At 39.1% G+C, this 19,942-nt stretch overlaps 1 protein-coding gene and 1 pseudogene across 1 annotated transcript in view; one reads left to right on the top strand and one right to left on the bottom strand.

The window, feature by feature from the left end:
* Window positions 1-19,942, top strand: part of LOC129765902 (muscle-specific protein 20-like) — a 174,167-nt gene that overhangs the window by 6,089 nt on the left and 148,136 nt on the right. The window lies entirely within an intron of this gene.
* On the bottom strand, window positions 17,457-17,533 carry LOC129763830 (U4 spliceosomal RNA; annotated as a pseudogene).

Below are 19,942 nucleotides of genomic sequence, written 5' to 3'. Positions count from 1 at the left end.
ATCAAAACACTTACTGTGTGCACCTATAGCTGCTCTTCTGTCACAATCTATATAAATAAAAATGTAAGGCAAAATCTGTTGGTAAGCGGAAAACCCGAAGAAGGGATGGTCCGATTTTAGCCTCCTGTATTTTGTTGTATTTGTTTCTTCCCGTAGATCAATATAGTGGAGAGAAAAATCGGAAAATCCTGAAGGAAGGTCGGAAAATTCGGAAAATTGAATTCCCACATGTTCGAAAATTACATCGTAATAAGCGTTGTTAGTCCATTCGATATTTGCGCTATCGAAATTGTTCTTTGTTCGTAAGTGAAAATGGATTTTCAGGTAAAATAACGCATTTCTATATCTTATATCTATGAATAAAAATGGAAGGCCAAATGTGTTGGTAAGCGCAAAACCCGAGGAAGGAATGGTTCAATTTGAGTCATCTATATTTCGTTGTATTCGTCTCTTCCCATAGATCGATAGCGGAGAGAAAAATCGGAAAATTGAATTCCCATATGTTCTACAATTAGCTAACCGTTGTTAGTCCATTTGATATTGGCGCTAACGAAATTGATTTTTGTTCGAAAGTGGAAAAGGATTTTCAGACGGAATAACGCATTCCTATATCTTCTATCTATATAAACAAAAATGGAAGGCCAAATGTGTTGGTGTGCCCTAAACCTGCGGAAGGAATGGTCCGATTTGAGCTGTCTTTATTTTGTAATATTTTCTGTATCAAACATGTATTCCATGCAACGGAGAAACATGTTATTTGCAAATGCTTGAAGAATCTGGAACGAGAATTGTGTCTGAAAATAATTTTAAATTATGAGGACGAATTTTTGTAGAAGTACTAGACAATTTATAGCAAAAGGAAATTGTAAAGGGTTAAAGGGTAATCAATCAATGAAGAGTTCAGTGATTAGACTCACTTACGTTCACTTAGTAAGAAAACGTGGATGTTTGAAAGTATTCAAATCAAAAAATCTATTTTTGACGGGACGAAGTTCGTCGGGTCAGCTAGTTGAGAATAAAAATATAAAAGTGATCTGCAAAGAACAGTTCAATGTAAATTTTCGTATGCAGAAAATAAGGTTCTTATTATAATACAAATCATTTTTTGGGTAATTTTCGTTACGTCAGTGTTTTACCATCACTTTCCTTCCATTTTATCGACTCAGCGGTAAATTTTCGCATTTTCACCCCAGAAATATTGATGTAAATAAATACTATTCAAGTCGGATAAGACGGCCACTCCACCGAAGGGAAAGATGAACATTCTGTTTTGAAAACAATTTGATTATCTCCTCCTTCTTATAAAGGGTGTGTCACATCAAATTGCATCACGGAAAAACGCTGTAGAAATTCGCCCAGTAGACCGATCCTTTTGAAAATTTTAGACAGTAAAATAAAAACTATTAAACAACTTTTGGCATTTTCTTTTTATTCATACTTCGAGCCCAAGCCCGTATGCTCGCACCTTCCTCTTTACCCCGTCCATAAGGTTCTGTACAACGTCAGGTTGTAGTTTTTTTTGAACAGAAATCCATTTTCTCTTGAAGTCCGCCTCCGATTTGACAACTTTTGGGTTCTTCCGGAGGGCCTGCTTCATAACCGCCCAATATTTCTCTATTGGGCGAAGCTCCGGCGCGTTGGGCGGGTTCATTTCCTTTGGCACGAAGGTGACCCCGTTGGCTTCGTACCACTCCAACACGTCCTTTGAATAGTGGCACGAAGATGGTCGGGCCCTCGTGCTGCTTCAATAGTGGTAGTAAGCGCTTCTGTAGGCACTCCTTAAGGTAAACCTGCCCCTTTACCGTGCCGGTCATCACGAAGGGGGCGCTCCGCGTTCCGCAAGAGCAGATCGCTTGCCACACCATGTACTTTTTGGCAAACTTGGATAGTTTCTGCTTGCGAATCTCCTCCGGAACGCTGAATTTGTCCTCTGCGGAGAAGAACAACAGGCCCGGCAGCTGACGAAAGTCCGCTTCGACGTAGGTTTCGTCGTCCATTACCAGGCAATGCGGCTTCGTCAGCATTTCGGTGTACAGCTTCCGGGCTCGCGTCTTCCCCACCATGTTTTGCCTTTCGTCGCGGTTAGGAGCTTTCTGAACCTTGTACGTACGCAGGCCCTCCCGCTGCTTGATCCGCTGGACGAATGAACTTGACAAATTCAGCTTATTGGCGACATCCCGGACCGAACATCTCGGATCACGTCTAAACTGCTTAGCTACGCACTTGTGATCTTTTTCACTGACGGAGCATCCATTTTTGCCGTTCTTCACCTTCCGGTCGATGGTTAGGTTCTCGAAGTATCGTTTTAGTACTCTGCTGACCGTGGATTGGACGATTCCCAGCATCTTACCGATGTCCCGATGTGACAACTCCGGATTCTCGAAATGAGTGCACAGGATTAATTCACGACGCTCTTTTTCGTTCGACGACATTTTTCCAAATTTACGAAAAATTGACAGTGAAGCATGGCCAACGTGATCTATACACTCTTATCTGATTATAAGCGAAAGCTGAAGATATAATTCCTAAAAATTAAACTTCTACAGCGTTTTGTCCGTGATGCAATTTGATGTGAAACACCCTTTATGACACCTCAAAAATTCCTTTTTTTTAACACAGCTAGAATCACTACCGACAATTTTCAGTTTCAGTGCCTCAGAAACCGGAAGTAAGTGATAGTCACTAGGGGCGAGGTCTGGGGAGTAAGGAGGATACCCGAATACAGTCCATTTGAATTTTTTCAATTGCTTTTGAGTTACGCGAGCAGAATGGGGCCGCGCATTATCGTGGATGAGGAACACTTCTTTCGTCAATAAACCTAGCCTTTTGTTCTTAATCGCGGTTCTTAATCGGTCCAAAACTTCACAATAGTACGGTGATGAAACAGGCGTTCGGCGGTCAACGATTCGATGACACTGAAGAAATTCGTAACACAGTTACATAGTACTTCAACAAGTTGGATGCTACGCACTTCGCGCTCGGAATAGAAAAACTCGTGCCACGCTATGAAAAATGCCTCGAACGTAACGGCGATTATGTAGAAAAATAGAAAATAAAACGTAGATTACGAAAATCACCTATTTTTTTGTCCTAACTTTATTTTTTCGCGATTTCTGAGGCACTGAAACTTATTTTTTCAACGACCCTCGTAGCTCAGCGGCTTTTAAAACGTATTCCGGATGCCAGAAGCTATTTCAGACATGAAAAAAGAGAAAAATTAAAATTAAAATCATTTTCAAGGCCTATTTGAAGACCACCAAAACTTATTGAATACATCAACTTGAATTTCAAAATAAAACTTTTCAGTTAATGTACCCTAACTTTCCCAGATATGTATTCATTAGTCACGTCAATGGGAATGACCATTGAACAGAATAGTTCATCAGTCATCCTCGCTCTCAAGGCTCGCCAATTCATTTTCTAGTCAACATAATTCACATCATGTTGACGGCGAATACTGAAGTAGTCCTAGTCGAAGCGAAGCTACAGAGAGGAGAGTCGATTTTCATGTTTCATTTTCAAAGATTTCGGGCCCTGCTGCCAATCATATATAGGGGGAATGCGGTTAAAATGAACAGGGCTGTTATGCATAAAACTGTCAAATGTTGAAAATAATAAATAAAACAGAAATTTCTCTCACGGTAGCTATTCGGATGTAATTTTGCGTGCATCGTATTTAAGGAATTTCCCGTGAAATTCATTTTATCCGACCTGGTATCTTTGAAAAATCATTTAAACGTTGCAATACAAAATGGACAATTTTCGGATGGCTATAAAAAACTACAAAAAAAAATTCAATGGGACAAATTTCCCATAAAACATTATTTTATTGGCCATGTTAGAAAGATAGAAAAGCATTTCGACGCCCTGTAGGGTGGTCTTCCTTCAGTTGGCCAGAACATTCGTTGTTGCTGTCGAAAACATAATTGTTGGCATGTTTTCCACAAAATTGTTGGAGTAGACTCTCCGCTCCAGATTTGCCCAGAATTTCTCGATTAGACGCAGCTGGGTCGTTCGGAGGGTTGGCGGACTTCGGAACAACCGCACTCTTCAAGTGGTTCATCTTCTCCAACGACTTCTTCGCGTAATGGGCGGAGACCGTGTCCGGCCAAATCCTCACCCCGATGATACATTTGGATAAAGGTAGCAATTTCCTGCAGGCACTTGGTGCTGTAAATCTTTCCGTTCACCGCATGTCCCGAACAAAAGAAGAGCTGGTTTGACATGGTTAGCCACGGAACTTGGTTTGGGAGATGTACTTCACGTTGGAGCTTACCTACTTAGTGAGTGACGTAAAGAGTCCGCAGTTCAAATTATAGCGCTATTAAATTTTGTCTGAAAACTCTTGGGTTAGTGTAACTGACGATGACCAAGCAATCTTATCACCAGGTGTTAAGGTGAACACATGAAAAATTGGTATAATTTGTCCATTTTTCAATGCAAACGATAGTGCTGTGTTGATATATTCGAAACAATCATCTGCAATCATTTTTCCAATTTCTGAATTAAATTTGATGGTTGCAGTTGAAGACGTACATTGCTTATGTAATTCTAATTTAGTTGATGTAATGCTAATGGGTACCAATGCTTCCAATCAATAAGGTGAACCAACACATGAAAACAATCTAGACGATGACCCGGCTGATTCATCAGCCGCCGCGTCCGAACGGTCGAGTCAGACGATCTACTCATCTGTTTTAGTCGTCCTCGTCTTCTGGAATACCAAAACAAACGAGACGAGCGTTCGTGAATGTGCAAAAACGGGTTTTTTTGCTTTCATTTTTATATTTCAAATTCTACATCAAAACTCTCTTCGTACGACTTTTAGTTCTTATTAATACCAATATTTTGCGATGCAGAACATGTCAATATCTTAATCCTACCCAATTTTATTGATGTTTTTCACCCAAAAACTCATGATTTCAAATTTAATTTATTCCAACACAAAAAATAACATAGTTTTGGAAATCACATATTATACAGAGTGAAATCTGTTTCTTTCAAATTCCGTCAACAAACAATTTTTTCATCATTAGTAATGATTTGTTTGTATTGATTGAATAATTCATTGAATTTAACAACTTTAGAATTCAATTGAATTCAATATATTGGCACTTCTCGTTTGGTTGTCATCGGAGCAATATCGTTGCCGGCGAGCGTCGAGCGGGATTGGATTGTATTTCTTAAGACGAGTGAAGGAGGAGTAATGGAATAGTTTTTTTTTCTCCACAAGGGCCCTTCTCAGGCTAGAGACGAAAGAACTTCAAAATTTCAAAGTCTCTATAAACCAAACATGGAAGGAAGGGACATATTTGCTGTGTAAGTAAAAAATTTGAACAAACATCACGTAATGTAAGGCACTTTGGTTTTGATGGCTATTAGGGAACATATGTCGGTGGAAACAAAATTCCCAAATAACTAGGAGAGAAAGTGGAATAAAATTGTACAAAACATAGCTAATATGTGTTTATTTATTTCCAGCGAATTTCTAAAATATCCGGCTTAAAATGATTTTTTGGTGATCATTGTTGTCTGTTACATTTTTTTTCGAGTGCGGTGTTTATATTTTCCGAAAATATTAAGAATTAATAAAACATCATTCCAAATATGCTTATGATTTCTAGGGCAAAAAGGAACAAGAACTTTGTTTTATAATCATTATTCAAAAAAAAATCTTTTTTGTACATATCATCTCCTTTTCGAATCGCCATTATGGTTAGCGATTAGTATCAATCTTAATTACGAACGAGTTATGCTGATTGATTTGCGATCTGCTAACGAGCCGCTGCCGGTTTCAAGTATGCCAGAGAAGCCGAAACCAAAACAAGTAATTACATGCGGAATAAATTCACACCGAACAAACGCTGTTGCAACAATGTATAAGCTGCTATTATCGAAAATCTCGGCTCCGAATCCACAATTAAGATCGCATAAATCAGATGCAGACAAGCAGCAACGGAACAGCAGCGGCTTGATTCCGCACTCATCACGAGACGACATTCGCATTCTATTATGTCAAAATAAACGCAAACGGCGTCCGATGGCTAGAGCCGTGCGATATCTTCATTTTCACCTGTCAAAACCGACAAATAGGGTGATATTGATGTCTTTGTTATGGTGGATGTTTGCAGACCTGCTGCCGGCGGTGTGCGCGAGAGAAAGGGTTGCCATACATACATGATGATGATGAAATCGAGGAATTCTCGCTTAATTTTTGAAAAGGTCCTATGTAACAAAAGTAAACAAATCGATTTAATGGATACACGCTCTTAGTTTTCAATCATTGAATGTATTACAAAAACAATCGTTCATGTATCTATCTTCTTCATCTTTTTATCGCCGATACAAAAAATATCCAATGTGTAGATTCGTATTTTAAGCACTCGGCTGTTACTTCGGACGCCACTTTCCTCCGACGCTCGGAACGTCCGAAGTAACAAAGCAGTCAAAACAACACAAAGTCGTACTTCGGTCGTTTTGGGTTTTTGTTTCTTACAGGCGTTGTTAGCGATTTCAGTGCAATTCAACGAGTGATAACAACAATAATACGTTTTTAAAACGAAATGCTGATATTTGAATTGCTGTTTAGTAGTTAGTTTCAGATTCGCATCGTGCAACGTAATATGTCCAGTGTGCAAACGCGGCAGTCAAAACGTCCAATGTAACATTTTTCGTTCCTACGCTTCAAATTTAAGCTCAAATCAGTGAACAACAGCTACGATTGGTTTTACAGAGTTATTCTTGACTGCTAGTGGTGAAAGTAGCGATAGAGATCGATACCTTTCAATACAATTCGCAGATCAATGTTCGGGTCTTCAACTTCGTTTTTCTCGAGTTGACGAAAATGTTACATTGGACCTTTTCAAAAGTTACGCGAGAATTCATTTATGATTTTTCCGCTGCGGACATTATCGCTGATCGTTCTTCGTATGCGTTGTGTGCGGGGGTGGGTGTGGTGGATGTCTAAAAGAGAACGGCAATCATCGTCGAGAGGTAACCATGTATTAAATGAAAATCGCATTTTCGAAGTGCACGCAATGTGCACTCAATCAAAACAATTGAATCCATTATACATTCACGCCGTTGGGTGCTGCATTCAAGGAATTGCACTGAAATAGTCAAGGAAAAAAGAAGATGGGGAACGTCTTCTCTTACATTGTTACTTTTTCTAATCCCTACCTTTCAGTGATTTGCATTTAGTTAGCGTGTTCCTATTGATTCATATTGGCGAGTGTGTGTCAAACCAAGTCTCGAATATTCAAAACTCGTTGATGAGCTAATCACGCGCCAATTAATTCATGCATGCATACGAACCGTGTTGCTTCTTCCAGCATAATCCATTTGCGCCAGTTTGCATACCTCCAGATTCGATCTGCACGAACGCGATTACGGTGATTGCTACTGATTGCGGGTTTAGGGCCAATTAATTAAAAACTCTTCCCGCGTTTCATTACAACCCATTATCGGGTGCTCAAACAACTACGGAAACCGTGGTTGGCAATCGTTTATTAGTTTTTACGCTGCACTGTTAAGGATTGGGCGATCTTTGGGAAAAGATCGATCTTGACGGATCGATTTTCTAAACGGCGTAAGATTCAATTATCAAATCGGTACCAAATAATCAATCTTGGCTGAATCAATCTTTGAAAATTTGGAACCCTTTTTGCCACTCATTTACTTGTTCCATATAAGTGTTTCCTTTTGTGTTATTCAAAAAAAAAAAATCTTAAATTTTCTCCTTACATCAGCTGAACCAGATGTCACCATTCAATTTCGTCATAATTTTCACTGTCAACCTAGTGAATGTGATGGTGTAAATATAGGGTCCTATTCTATAAAACGAGACATAAATTCGTCTCGTCTCTAGTCACAGACGAGTCTAGTAAAATATCATATTCCAGTACACCAGTTTCATTGGAAGAAAAATATTAAGAAGAAAAATATCACACCGCTATATCGTTGCGAAGCAATTCAGAAATATCATTGCAAACAAACATTTCATATCATACCGTTTTGTTTCATAGTCGAACACTTAAGCTTTGATGGCCATTAAACAGTGTCACATTACTTAAAATGGTACTCTTTCGCGAAATTAATTTGATTTTTGGATACAATACAGCCTTCTATTTCATTTAACTACAATAAAATTGATTTACAAATACCTACTATGGTTAAAAACTAAAAATATGTTTAATCACTTTTGTCTCAAATTCCGAACACAATTTTTGTCCCTGACTCATATTCCGAACTCTTTTATGTCAAATTTCGAACAGCAAAATGCATTTTGAAAAGGATGACAGTCCTAAATTTACTTTTAATGAAGAACATAATCTATCACAATGCATGAATTGACCTTACATGGCATCATACAATCTGTTTACTCACAAAGCAAATATATTAAATTCAATTCGGAAATTGTTTCATTCAATCAAAAATTTTATCAATACAAACATATGATTTCTAAGCTAAGGTAGTCCCACGTCAACAATGCGGTTATATCTTAGATATAACCCACCCATTTTTTTCAAATCCTAACTTTTAAAGTACTGGACTGATTGATATGATCGATATATCAAACTAAAGTCAATTAGCTAGTCTTTTTTGGAAAAATGTTATGCTCGCAAAAAAAATGGATTTTGCTTTTGTAAATATTGATTGTATTTGTTTCTTATAGTTAACATGGTTTCGGGACCAAGAGCGCTATATCGGTATCGATACCTGTAAATGATGTTTAAATAAAGTCTATAACCCAAACAATGTCAGGGTTTTGAATATTAAATTATTTTTTATATTCAAGTTCAATAAATTCACATATAAAAATGAAGTGTTCGTAATTTGAATCATGCGTAGAAACTTGATTCATATTCCGAAGACTAATTTTAATGAAGATTTCTGGATAAATATCATTGTATTTCATCCATTTTTTATAGATTCTTGCCATTTTTAGCACTTAACATGGAAGCAACAAACAAAATAGTTAAAAAGAACTACAAAACTGCAAAATTAACGATGCTTGTTTTTTACAAAATTTGCTCACGCAAACATTTTATCATTGGTTTTGACTGACACTTTTGACGTAGGACTACGTCTTTCATTTCTATACCGGGGTGTAAAACCAAAGTTTCGAGAACGAAAGCGTTACGCTGGAGACCGAGATTTTGAGTGTTAATAGCTCTTAAACAACTGAACGAAATGGTATGATAAACACTTCATTTGAAAGATAAAATGTCTACGCGTCATATACTTGTTACTTTTTCATCCAAAAACTTGTTTCAATAGTCTTAAAATTGCTTTCAAAACAGGCTATTGAAATCACCAATCGGTATATAAGCGAGCGCCGCTCGTAAACCCACTCAGTTATGATTGAACAGCGATTGGAGCATGTTGTCGCTGTTGTTGTGAAGCTAATTTCGTTTATCATGAAAACGCTGATGAACGGTGTCACCAAGAGCCTGTTTGTGCACCTAAGACCAAAAGGGAATCCATCAGGAGGAGAGTGATGCCACGGTTCCGCTTGAAACATCGGAGCAGCCGCCACACACACACACACACACACACACACACACACACACATACACGCGTGGAATTCTCGTTGCTATCATCGTTGCTGAAAAATAATCTGCCAGTTCCCCTGGGAATTGAAAAATACATTCATGCGAAAGAGTTTATTTTAATGTTTTCTATCCATATAACACTGCAACCAAATACATTTGGTTTTGTTATTTTTCAATCAATCGCAATTAACAGGAAAGCGTCAGAATATATTATAAATTTTTTTCCCCATCAGTGGAAATTTTCGTATCCAATATTGGATGCATAACATGAAAAACGGAAAATGTTTCACATCGCGAAAATCAAGTCATTTTCGAGCGATTATTTGCTTTCTACTCATATAATGCTGCGACCAAATACATTTCGTTTTGGATTTTTTCAATCAAGTGCGATCAACGTAAGACCACGTCTTTCGGCAATTTATTAGAGGTGCAATGAATCTTTAGGAATTCCCGCTCTACGCGCACTGGCAAACAATGTTTACTCAACAATTTCTCAAACGAGAAATGGGTGTTGTGAGAAAGGATTAGCGAACGCGAAAACGACAAACGGGAGAAAGATACGTTTGGAGGTTGAAGGAAATTGGCAGAAAACTTCTTCATTCTATCATTCAAATAATGTGATTCATACCACATCGTTTTGCCAGAAAGAGATTATTTATGCTCAAAGGAGGAATCGAGTCCTCCGAGGAAATTACCCAGCGCAAATTAGAGTCGACTATCGATTGCGGCATTCGTACACAAATAATTTTATAATGCAGTTTCACCAAAGTGATTTCTTCGGATATATTCACTACATCATGTCATGTATTTCATATTCTTCATTAAGAAATCCATATCCATGGCACCTATCGGTAACGAATTATTATCGAAACCACGATTTTCGCTAAATGCTCCTTTTAGTTCTGCCTGTAAAAAACTTTTCTGTACTCTAATCCATCAAATTTGGAGCCCTGAAAAGGGCCGTTGATTATATGCTAAGTTAATATAACACGCTCTCCTCGGATACAATGGGCCAGCTGAATGTCCTTGGGCATGATGTGACGCGTTTTGCGTGGATATCACACAAATTGGTATCTTCGAATAAGCCTCCTGCAGCGTCATAGCCGCGGAACTTTGGAATCGCAAGTCGGTTTTGAAGTCCTGAGCAATTCCACGAACCAAATGCTGCAAAGGTAGCTTGCGGATTAGCAATTCGGTCGATATCTGATAGCGACGAATTTCATGCGAAGTTCCCGGTCGATAGCGATGTGGCTTCTCCACCTATCCTGCTACTGGTGCGCTTATCCGAGCTGACTTCGTGTGCCTTACCACCGAATGACTAACGAGCTGTCTGCGAAAGACTAACGAGATCGAGTCCTCACGGTGCGAGAGTAGAGTAAGAAATGAACGAAAGCAGAGGAAGCGTCATTTTATAAACCATAAAAGTATAGAATCTAAATCCCACCCTTATTATTCGTGAGTATACAGTAAGCTTATATAATAAAGAGGGTGGGGTTTACATTCGATTCTTTTATGTTTTATAAAATGACACTTCCCTTGCTTTCGTTCATTTCTTACTCTACTCTCGCACCGTGAGGACTCGTTTCATCGGGACTAAGCAGACAGCTCGTTAGTCCTTCGGTGGTAAGGCACCACGAAAGCAGCTCGGATAAGCGCACCAACCGCAGGAAGCGTGAAGAAGCCACATCGCTATCGACCGGGAACTTCGCATGAAATTCGTCGCTATCAGAAGTCGACCGAATTGCTGATCCGCAAGCTACCTTTGCAGCATTTGGTTCGTGGAATTGCTCAGGACTTCAAAACCAACTTGCGCTTCCAAAGTTCCGCGGTTATGACGCTGCAGGAGGCTTATTCGAAGATACCAATTTGTGTGCTATCCATGCAAAACGCGTCACATCATGCCCAAGGACATCCAGCTGGCCCATCGTATCCGAGGAGAGCGTGCTATATTAGCTTAGCATATAATCAACAGCCCTTTTCAGGGCTCCAAATTTGATGGATTAGAGTTCAGAAAAGTTTTTTACAGGCCGAACTGAAAGGAGCATTTAGCGAAAATAGTGGTGTCGATGATAATTCGATACCGATAGGTGCCATGGATATGGATTTCATAATGAAAAATATGCAATATATGACATGATGTAGTGAATATATCCCCATATCGAAGAAATCACTTTGATGAAACTGTTTACCGTTTGTCGTTTTTAATTGTTGGGAAAGGGCATTATTTCTGCTGACTAAATTCCAAGAAAAAATCCATTCCTTCTTTAAGCGTGATTCATTCTGCTTCGGATCAACGGAACAGTGATAATCATTTCATACAAAAGATAAAATGTCCAAGAGTTATATGATTGCTATTTATTGAGTCGGAAAATTGTTTCAATAGCTTAATGATAGCTTCGAAAACAGGTTATAAAATGACGCTTCCTTTGCTTTCGTTCATTTCTTACTCTACTCTCGCACCGTGACGACTCGTTTGTTTGGGAACAAGCAGATAGCTAGTTAGTCTTTCAGTGGTAAGGCACACGAAAGCAGCTCGGATAAGCGCACCAGCCGCAGGATAGGTGAAGAAGCCACATCGCTATCGACCGGGAACTTTGCGTGAAATTCATCGCTATCGGAAGTCGACCGAATTGCTGATCCGCAAGCTACCATTGCAGCTTTTGGATCGTGGAATTGCTCAGGACTTCAAAACCGACTTGCGCTTCCATAGTTCCGCGGCTATGACGCTGCAGGAGGCTTATTCGAAGATACCAATTTGTGTGCTATCCACGCAAAACGCGTCACATCATGCCCAAGGACATTCAGCTGGCCCATCGAATCCAAGGAGAGGGTGCTATATTAGCTTAGCATATAATCAACGGCCCTTTTCAGGGCTCCAAATTTGATGGATTAGAGTTCAGAAAAGTTTTTTGCAGGCCAAACTGAAACGAAAATTTTCGTTTGGATGCCATACAGCATCGAGAAAATTCCGGAAAGATCTAATCGTTGCTGAAAAATAATCTGCCAGTTCCCTGGGAATTGAAGAATACATCCATGCGAAAGAGTTTATTTTAATGTTTTCTAATTATATGGCGAACACAGCGACCAAATACATTTGATTTCGTAATTTTTCAATCAAGTGTAATTAGCTGGAAAGCTTCTGAAGATTATTCTTTCCCATCAGTAGGATATTTTCGTATCCAATAATGGATGCATAACATGAAAAACGGAAAATGTTTCGTATCGCCAAAATTATATAATTTTCAATCGATTATTGCTCAGTCGCCGAAATTTTCATACTCAGAGAGTTCATTCTCCTCTAGTTTGCCTTCCAAATTGCCATCGTAAACCACACCTTCTCTCGATTCAATCACGCACGAAAAGCATACTGAAATGATATTCTGATGGTGAAACCCATTCATTTTTCGTGAGGCGTCGTGCACAAATTACGTAATGCGATAAGGGGGAAGGGGTTAGATGTTGCGTTACTTTCTGTTTATTAGAGATAGGCAATTGCGTTACGAAAGGGGGGGGGGAGGTTCAAAATCCGGATTTTTGCGTTACGTAATTTGTGCACGACGCCTGAGGACATCGACAAGACAACATCGTTACTGAACGAGCTGAACGGCGAGGGATCGAGGTATTCATTACCTGGCTTGACCTGACCTGAAATGCAATCAGTTTGTTTTAACTGTGAGGGAGCGCAGAAAAGCCGATCGATCAGAAGGAGAAGAGAAGGTGACCAAGAGAGTATCAGCATCGAAATACGGTTCCTCGGGAAGACATAGAAGCAGCCGCCACACACACATACACGCGCGCAACTCTTTTCGTTTGCTGGTTATCGAGAGGAAACCTGGAAAGAAATGATCGTTGCTGAAAAATAATCTGCCAGTTCCCCTTGGAATTGAAAATTACATTCAAGCGAGTTTATTTTAATGTTTTCTATCCATATAATACTGCGACCACATACATTTGGTTTTGTGATTTGTCAATCAAGTGCAGTTAACAGGAAAGCTTCTGAAGATTATTCTTCAGAACAAGGTTTTTTGTATCCAATATTGGATGCATAAAACCTTGAGTCTTCAAAGTAACACTCTCGTTTTTGAAGTCACCCAAATATTTATTTATTCATTCATTCAGGATGGATTTAGATTCAACTTCAAACAAATGATCTCTAAATCAACGATAGTCCTACGTCACCCTTGCGGTTATACCATAGATATAACCCACTTCCTGTTTTTTGCAAATGCTTAATATTATTATTTATATACTGTATCGATACCCGTGAATGATGTCAAAATGAAGTCCATACCTGTCTGTGTTTTACTATTCAATTATTTATAACATAAAAGTTTCGTAAATTTACATTTGAAAATAAAGTGTTCGGAATTTAAGACTGTTCGGAATATGAGACAAAACGGTACGAGGGCGGTCCGATAAGTACTTAGCCTCATCGCCCGATGGTGTCAGTATCGCAAGAGAGATAACTTATTGTGTAGTACATTCTGTTCGCGGATTTTGAAAAAAAATGGAATAAATGAAAATTCCAACATCGCCATGGTCAAATTGGTCGAATTGCGCTACGAACTGCTGCCTCATCCATCGTATTCTCCAGATTTGGCCCCGTGTGACTATTTTTTGTTTCCAAACTTGAAAAAGTATCTCGCCGGGCAGAAATTTGAGTCGAATGAGGAGGTCATCGCCGCCACAGAGACCTACTTTGCAGACCTCGAGAAAACGTTTTTTCAGATGAATTAAAGAAGTTGCAGCATCGTTGGGTCAAGTGTATCGAGCTGAAAGGAGACTATGTTGAGAAAAAAATCACCACTTTTCCAATTTTTTTGTTTTTTTTTTGTAGGCTAAGTACTTATCGGACTGCTTTCGTATACAGTGTTGCCACACGTACAGATTTATCTGGAATGGTACAGATTGACGTAGGACTACGTCTTTCATTTCTATACCGGGGTGTAAAATCAAAGTTTCGAAAACGAAAGCGTTACGCCGGAGACCGAGATTTTGAGCGTAAATAGCTCCTAAACAACTGAACGAAATGGTATGATAAACACTTCATTCGAAAGATAAAATGTCTACGCGTTATATACTTGTTACTTTTTGGTCCAAAAACTTGTTTCAATAGCCTTAAAATTGCTTTCAAAACAGGCTATTGAAATCACCAATCGGTATATAAGCGAGCGCCGCTCGGATATCCACTCAGTTATAATTGAACAGCGATTGAGGTACCATCGCAGGAATGAATGGATGGTTCCCCAACACATACTTCAAAACCAGCCAGCAAGCCAGAGGAAATCGGCATTGCTAAATAGATACAAGCAGCGGGTCCTTTCGTACTCGTTCGCGCTTTTACAAATCGGAATGTTTACCTAACACAGACTTCAAAACCATGGAGAATGGGGGAATCGGCATTGCAAAATAGATGCAAGCTGATACTTTTGTACTCGTTTGCGTTTGCAGAAATGTTTCCCTAACACAGACTTTAGAACCATAGACCCAGGGGAAACTGGCATTGCAAAATAGATACAAGCAGCGGGTACTTTTGTACTCGTTTGCGTTTTTGCAAATCGGAATGTTTCCGAAACCAATAAGTTGAGAAGATCGGCATTCCAGATCTCGGCAGTACTTTTTATACCCCCATGCATTTTTACACTCCGGAATGCGTTTTGCTAACATGGTCTACAAAAGCGGGAACAAATGCAACGCTTTGGCTCGGTTATTCAAGCCTACATGCCCCTTCATGTCGCCAGCTCACTGAACTTCTACGCATACCGTTTGATGATTAGGCAAAATGTTGATAACTATTTGCTGCGATAACCACTGCCATATTAAATGAATTGACCTAAATTGGGATTTGTTTGCAATTGAATTCGTAAATTGTTACATTCATTCACTAGTTTAATCAATAGCTTTGCGCAGTGGCGATATCGTACCCAATGAGGAACATTCGAAGTGCCAATATCGCTAATTGAAAAAAACACAAATAATTACTAAGCCAACGACAGTCCTACGTCGATCTTGCGGTTATATCATAGGTATAACCCATCCAAAGTTTTTCATTTGTGAAATTACTTACATTTGAACAAAGCAACATTAGGGTACATGACAACTTTTTCGCCGCAGTATCGCTTGGTGCTGCTGATCTTAAAAGCATTTACAATGCAATGCAATGATTGATCAGTTTCATAAGGACGAACATCCTTACAAGGATCGTCTGAAAGGATTCGCGTCGGACGGTGCGACGTATGTTTTACCTCAGATCAACAGATTGAGCTGAAAAACCTGAATTCACGATGTTACATGAAGAGCTGAAAATTTTTTATTTGATCATCCTCACTCATGTCTGCGAGGAATCTTACGTTGTTTTAATGTCCAATGCTATCAAATAAGAAGATCATTTGAAAAGCGACAAGAATTTTAGGTTGGGTTAGCAGCAGAAGAAATTATCAGAACAATGGACAGCGAAAGGCAGATCATTTCAAAAGATGTTTGTCGCAGTTTTTTCGTGGAGCTGATCGAACAAATGAAAAAAATACGATTTTTGATGATTTGAAGCTCAAGTCTGCGGCAATATTAAATCCCAGAAACTTTTCCAATTTGACAAGCATTAACGTTGTGTTAGAAGCGTTTCCAGGATTGTACAATGGGAATGTACAAGATGTGGAGAATTAATTACGTACCCTAAAGATAAAATTACTTCGTAAGGAAATCACATTTCAAAAAACGAGAATGTGAAGGGCCGGTGGACAAAAATTGGATGACCAGAAAGAATTGATGGAGAATTGGCTCGCATTTTCAGCGCTGCGATGTCTTGTTTGTAACGTTCACACTATGCCTCACTCCTCGGCAACTGTCGAGCGATTTTTTTTATGAATATAATCAGAACAAAAATAAGTTTTGAAATCGGCTCAGCAACGATACGATGAACGTTATCTTGAGATCAAAGGATTTGGTCAAACATCGTGGCGGCAGCTCAAAATTTTTGAAAAATGATAGTATGCAATCTGGAATCAAAAAAAAAAACTTTGTATAAGCATCATCAAACACACGAATGTCTCATCGAAGTTTTAAGGTTACGTTAAAGGTGTGAAGTCCTTGAAAAGTTCCTTCTCGAGAAGCAAATGTAAATGTAGTATTCGACAAGCTGTTAAAGCTGTTTAACAAGAAAAGGCGACTCTGAATGTGGCGGAAGAGCGACGATAGGATAGCCTCCAGATCCGGCATTTACAACCGACTGAAAATGGAGCTGGAGAATAACTACACCTTCCAGCAAGATAATGGCTCGAAGCATACTGCGAAGAAAACAGCTGCATTCTTCCGATCGGCTCGGATCAAACCCCAAAGTCCCGACTTGAATCTTATTGAGAATTTAGACGTGATTTTGGACAAAAAGAATGAATGAGGTGGCTGCATTAAATGACTATTAAAACAGATGAAATTAAAGAAAATATATTTTCTGGAGTTTTTCATTCAATAATATCTTCTTCTTTGAATAAATACCAAATACGCCAAAAAATACACAATAGCAATATTACAGAGACGCGCACAGTCTGTGAGTACACGAGTGTTAACACTCCTATACTCGCGCATTGGTTTGTCAGACCGAGAAATCAATAATTCGTTCATTTCTCAGAAAATATCAACACTACGACTTTGCGATTCTCTCTAGCTTCGTTATTCGTCGTTCGTCATCGTTTAGCGTATCGCATGTGTTGGTAAAAAGGGGGCGTGTACCACTTTTTTAACGCTTTCGGTCTGACACACCGACGCGAGTATAGGAGTAACTTTTTTGGACAAGTGCCTTTTTTCATATTCTAGAATATTGTTGAATGAAATTAATAAAACTATGGATAGGTTATACCTATGATATAACCGCAAGGTTGACGTAGGACTGCCGTTGGCTTAGTAATCATTTGTGTTTTTTCAATTAGCAATAATCGCACTTCGAATGTTCCTCATTGGGTACGATATCGCCGCTGCGCAAAGCTGTTGCTCAAATTATTGATTAAACTAGTGAATGAATGAAACAATTCTCAAATTCAATTGCAAACAAATCCCAATTCAGGTCAATTCATGCATTATGGTAGTGGTTATCGCAGCAAATAGTTATCAACATTTTGCCTAATCATCAAACGGTATGCGTAGAAGTTCAGTGAGCTGGCGACATGAAGGGGCATGTAGGCTTGAATAACCGAGCCAAAGCGTTGCATTTGTACCCGCTTTTGTAGACCGTGTTAGCAAAACGCATTCCGGAGTGTAAAAATGCATGGGGGTATAAAAAGTACTGCCTAGATCTGGAATGCCGATTTTCCCAAATTATTGGTTTCGTAATCTGTGTTGGGAAAACACATTCCGGTTTACAAAAACGCAAGCGAGTACAAAAGGCTCCATGGTTTTGAAGTCTGTGTTAAGACGCGTCCACATTACCTCAATCGGCCTTGGCCGCCCGGTAAAGCCGACTAAATGTGGACGTACCACCCGGGCTTGCTGACGTGCCGAAAACCGACTCGAATCAAACCGAACCCAACCCGAAACAAGTGGGTACGGTTCGAGAAAGTCGAACCAAAACAAAACGAAGTAAATTAGCGTTGACGACATTGTGCTTCGTGTTTTCGTGACGGCTTCGTGCATCCGATGGGACTTCGGCTTCGTGCACCCGATGGGGCGTCCACATTACATAACGAACCGAATATGCCGCCTGGTACAGGCCGATTGGCATCATTCGGCATAATGTGGACGCGCCTTTAGGGAAACATTCCGATTTGCAAACAAGTACAAAAGTACCCGCTTCTTCTTCTTCTTCAATGGCACTAACGTTCTCAGAGGAACTTCGCCGTCTCAACGTAGTATTACTTGCGTCATTTTTATTAGTACTTAGTTAAGATTTCTATGCCAAATAACACGCCTTGAATGCATTCTGAGTAGCAAGCTCTAGAATACGCGTGATCACAGTGCAAGTCGGAGGAAATTTCTTTGACGAAAAATTCCCCCGACCAGAACGGGAATCGAACCCGAACACCCGGCATGTTAGCTATGACGCTAACCACTCGGCCACGGGTGCACAACAAAAGTACCCGCTGCTTGTATCTATTTTGAAATGCCGATTTCTCTTGGCTCCATGGTTTTGAAGTCTGTGTTAGTGAAACATTCAAATTTGCAAAAGCGCAAACGAGTACAAAAGCACCAGCAGCTTGCCTCTATTTTGCAATGCCGATTTCCCCAGGCTCCATGGTTTTGAAGTCTGTGTTAGAGGAACATTCCGATTTGCAAAAGCGCAAACGAGTACGAAAGTATCAGCTGCTTGCATCTATTTTGCAATTTCCCCAGGCTCCATGCTCAAAACCATGTTAGGGAAACATCCATTCATTCCTGCGATGGTACCTCAATCGCTGTTCAATTATAACTGTGTGGATTTCCGAGCGGCGCTCGCTTATATACCGATTGGTGATTTAAATAGCCTGTTTTGAATGCAATTTTAAGGCTATTGAAACAAGTTTCTGGATCAAAAAGAAACAAGTATATAACGCGTAGACATTTTGTCTTTCGAATGAAGTGTTTATCATACCATTTCGTTCAGTTCTTTGGGAGCTATTAACGTTCAAAATCTCGGTCTCCGGCGTAACGCTTTCGTTTTCGAAACATTGATTTTACACCCCGATATGGAAATGAAAGACGTAGTCCTACGTCAAAATAATGTTAGTGGCGTGGAATATTTATTGAATATAATGCATAAGATCATTACAGGACTATTCTTATTTGATTTCAGTCTGTTTTTTAACTGGATTGAATGGATCTATATATTAACTATTCGTCGTTAGATTCATACGTCCAAAAGCAAAATATATATATGTTTGTCTTTCGTATAGTTATTCGCTAAATATAATGGTCATACATATACACACTTGTGAAAGAATTTCACTTGTGGAAAAATTGTAAACAGTAAACTATAAACTGATCGGTAGCTTATGGTAATTTTTAACAGTTACAGTTACAGTTTCGGGGATATTTTTTTAAATATTGGACAATATCGACAAGAAAACAAGAGAAAGAAAAGCAAGTTCCTAGAAATCCTTTTATATCATCTTTTTATGCCTCGTCTAAAAAAGGCATTAATTCTTAGTATACTAAGAAAACAGAGACAAAGAATATCAGAAATATGCACACTTTATATTCCAGAACTATATCCTCTGGTAATTATCTAGAAGTTTGTTATACATTCTTCTCTTCGATAAAAGATCCGAAGCACACGCAACAACTGCATAAGCAAAAAAAATATGTTTATTTCGAGCATTCAGTTATGCTATGTTCTGATTCTTATTCCAATGAAACCACAATCGATTGATACGTTTTTATGTTATTTTATAGCTCTTTATACTTCCATGGATTATATTCAATTG

The sequence above is a fragment of the Toxorhynchites rutilus genome, chromosome 1 (assembly GCF_029784135.1).
Source record: "Toxorhynchites rutilus septentrionalis strain SRP chromosome 1, ASM2978413v1, whole genome shotgun sequence".
Classification (NCBI taxonomy): Eukaryota; Metazoa; Arthropoda; class Insecta; order Diptera; family Culicidae; genus Toxorhynchites; species Toxorhynchites rutilus.
This window is presented reverse-complemented; position numbering and strand designations above follow the sequence as displayed.